Source organism: Nicotiana attenuata, chromosome 1 (assembly GCF_001879085.1).
Source record: "Nicotiana attenuata strain UT chromosome 1, NIATTr2, whole genome shotgun sequence".
In the NCBI taxonomy this organism is placed as follows: Eukaryota; Viridiplantae; Streptophyta; class Magnoliopsida; order Solanales; family Solanaceae; genus Nicotiana; species Nicotiana attenuata.
The window spans coordinates 99,029,774-99,034,102 of NC_031989.1; positions in this window are offsets into that span (position 1 = coordinate 99,029,774).

Below are 4,329 nucleotides of genomic sequence, written 5' to 3' on the forward strand. Positions count from 1 at the left end.
TAAACCACCAGACCTCTGATGCTCGTACTTAACCTGCTGACAATTCAAACAAGGAGCCACATATGCTACGATATCCTTCTTCATTCTACGCCACCAATAATGCTGCCGCAAATCCTGATACATCTTTGCGGTGCCCAGATGAATAGAGTACCGGGAGCTATGGGCCTCCTCCAAAATCAACTCTCGGAGCCCATCCACATTAGGCACACATACTCGACCCTGCAATCTCAAAACTCCATCATCATCTAAGGTAACATGACTGGCACCACCATGCTGCACCGTGTCTCTAAGGACACACAAATGGGGATCATCATACTGCCGATCACGGATACGCTCCAATAATGAAGAACGAGCGACCGTGCAAGCTAACACATGACTAGGCTCCGAAACATCCAACCTCACGAACTGATTGGCTATGGCCTAAATATCCAAAGCAAGCGGCCTCTTACCGACCGGAATATAAGCAAGACTGCCCATACTGGCTGACTTCCTACTCAATGCATTGGCCACCACATTAGCCTACCCCGGATGATATAGAATGGTGATATCATAATCCGTCAACAACTCCAACCACCTCCTCTGCCTCAAATTTAATTCCTTTTGCTTGAACAAGTACTGAAGACTCTTGTGATCCGTGAACACCTCACATGCCACGCCATATAGATAATGCCTCCAAATCTTCAATGCGTGAACTATGGCTGCCAACTCCAAATCATAAACCGGATAATTCTTCTCATGAATCTTCAACTACCTCGAAGCATAGGCAATGACCTTGCCATCCTGCATCAACACTGCTCCAAGCTCAACACGGGAAGCATCACAATAGACTGTATAAGGCCCCGAACCTGTGGGAAAAACCATCACCGGTACCGTAGTCAGAGCTGTCTTGAGCTTCTGAAAGCTCGCCTCACACTCATCCGACCATCTGAACTGGGCACCCTTCTGTGTCAATCTGGTCATCGGGGCTGCAATGGAAGAAAACCCCTCCACGAACAGTCGATAGTAGCCTGCCAACCCCAAGAAACTCCCGATCTCTGTAGCTGATGCTGGTCTAGGCCAGTTCTTGACTGCCTCTATCTTCTTTGGGACCACCTGAATACCCCCTGCTGATACAACATGACCCAGAAATGCAACTGAACTCAGCCAGAACTCACACTTGGAGAACTTGGCATATAACTGACTATCCCTCAGAGTCTGAAGAACCACTCTAAGGTGCTGCTCGTGCGCCTCCTGGCTGCGGGAGTATATCAATATATCATAATTGAAAACTATCAAGAATGAGTCCATATAAGGCCTGAACACTCGGTTCATCAAGTCCATGAAAGCTGCTGGGGCATTTGTCAACCCGAATGACATAACCAAGAACTCATAATGCCCGTACCGAGTGCGGAAGGCTGTCTTAGGGACATCGGATGCCCTAATCCTCAACTGATGGTAGCCAGATCGCAAGTCAATCTTGGAAAATACCCTGGCACCCTGAAGCTAGTCGAACAAATCATCAATCCTCGGCAGTGGATACTTATTCTTGATCGTTACCTTGTTCAATTGCCGGTAATCAATACACATTCTCATTGACCCATCCTTCTTCTTGACAAATAACACTGGCGCACCCCAAGGTGAGACACTAGGTCTAATGAAACCCTTCTCAAGCAAATCCTGCAACTGTTCCTTTAACTCTTTCAACTCTAGCGAGGCCATACGATATGGTAGGATAGAAATGGGCTGAGTGCCCGGTACCAGATCAATACAGAAATCAATATCCCGATCGGGTGTCATACCCGGCAGGTCTGAAGGAAAAACATCAAGGAACTCACAAACAACAGGCACAGAATCAATAGAGGGAACCTCAACACTGGAATCCCGAACATAGGCTAAATAGGGCAAACACCCCTTCTCGACCATACGCCGAGCCTTCACATACGATATAACACTACGAGTAGAATGACCAGGAGTCCCTCGCCACTCCAAACAAGGCATACCCGGTAAAGCTAAGGTCATAGTCTTGGCATGACAGTCCAAGATAGCATGATAGGGTGATAACCAGTCCATCCCTAATATAATATCGAAGTCAACCATGTCTAAAAGCAACAAATCTACACAAGTCTTCAAACCCCCAATCACGACAACACAAGAACGATGGACTCGATCAACCAAAATAGAGTCACCCACCAGTGTAGACACATAAATAGGAATACCCAATGCATCACTAGGCATGACCAAATATGGGGCAAAATAAGATGACACATACGAATACGCAGACCCTGGATCAAACAACACTGAAGCATCTCTATCACAAACAAGAACCGTACCTGTAATAAGCGCATCTGAAGCCTCTGCCTCGGGCCTGGCCTGAAGAGCATAACATCGGGGCTGGGCCCCGCCACTCTAATCTACCTCTCTGGGTCGGCCTGCTGCTGGCTAGCCTCCACCTCTGGCGGTCTGAGCTCCACCTATATGACCTCTACCTCCACCTCTAGCACCTCTACCCCCACCTCTAGCTGGCTGGCCGGGCTGTAGAACACCTGGTGCCTAAACCATGGCACGAGAACTGTGATGCTGAGAGCCACCTGGCGCGCGAGGGCAATACCTAGCAATGTGCCTTGTGTCGCCACAAGTAAAACAAGCCCTCGGCTGTTGGGGCTGACGACCCTGGAAACTCTGAAGCAGTTGTGCACTAATAAGTGCTGGTGGTGCACTGAAGGACTGCTGATCGGAACACTGCGTCTGAGGACCACGGCTACCAGAAGCACCGTGAGAAACCTGAAGAGCCGACTGAAAGGGCCTAGGAGGTTGACCCCTATCATACGAATCTCTGCCTCCAGACGAGGCACCACTGAACCGACCTGACTGACGGGGTCTCTCGTCTGCCCTATGACCACCCCCTATAACAATACCATCTCAATCTTACGGGCCACATTGGCCGCCTTCTGAAAGGATATCTCGCTCCCAGCCTCTCTAGCCATCTGGAGACGAATAGGGTGAATGAGTCCATCAATAAAACGTCTCACTCTCTCCCTCTCAGTGGGAAGTATAACAAGAGCATGGCAAGCCAAATTAATAAACCTGGTCTGGTACTGGGTGACTGTCATGGATCCTTGCTGGAGACGCTCGAACTGCCTCCGATAGGCCTCTCGCTGTGTAATAGGGAGAAACTTCTCCAGAAATAGATGTGTGAACTGCTCCCAGGTCAAGGCTGGCGATCCTGCTGGTCTAGCTAAACAATAATCCCTCCACCAAGTCTTGGCGGATCCAGACAAGCGAAATGTAGCAAAATCAACCCCATTGGTCTCAACAATACCCATGTTCCGAAGAACCTCGTTGAAGCTGTCCAAATAATCTTGAGGATCCTCGGTAGATGCACCGCTGAAGGTAGTAGTGAAGAGCTTGGTGAACCTATCCAACCTCCATAAAGCATAGGCAGACATAGCTGCCCCATCACTGGCCTGGGCTACCACACCCGGCTGAGCTACTCCAACTGCCTGAACTGCTGGAGTCGGAATCAGGGGAGCTACCTGCTTCGGAGTACGAGTAGCAGGAGTCTGGGCCCCTCCTCCGGCCTGAGAGACGGCTGGTGCTACATGAAGCGAACCTGCTCGGGTAACACTCTCCATGAGACCCACCAGTCGGACCAGAGCGTCCTGAAGAACTGGGGTAGCAATAAACCCCTCTGGGACCTGAGCTGGGCCCACCGGAACTGCTGGGGCTGGGGCCGGAACCTCCTCGTCAAAGTCAACATGAGGCTCCGCCACTGGTGCTGCTGCTCGGGGCTGAGCTCTGCCCCTACCTCGGCCTCTAGCACGGCCTCGGCCTCGCCCTCTGCCCCTAGTGGGAGCTGCCTAGGGCTCGGACTGCTGATTAGAAGATGAGGAAGCGTGTGTTCTTGCCATCTTTGAAAGAACATAGTAGAAATTCAATTAGAGTTGAGAAACCAAACCGCACGACAAGAAAGAACAAATGTGAAACTTTTCCAAACTCAGTAGCTTCTAGGGGATAAATACAGATGTCTCCGTACCGATCCCTCAGACTCTACTAATCTTGTCCGTGAGTTGTGTGACCTATTTAACCTAGAGCTCGGATACCAACTTGTCACGACCCGGATTTCCCTCCCTCGGGGGTCGTGATGGCGCCTACTCGTGGTAGCTAGGCAAGCCAAGAACCTTTGCAAACATTAACCTATCTTGTTTTATACATGATTAAACAATTAAATTATCAATGAATAAGCAGTTAAGGACACAACAAAAATGTAAAATTTAGCGGAAGTCTGAACTAAATATAGAAACAGCGTCTAGAAAGTCAATACGAGTCTCTACCCAGCACCTGGTGTCACAA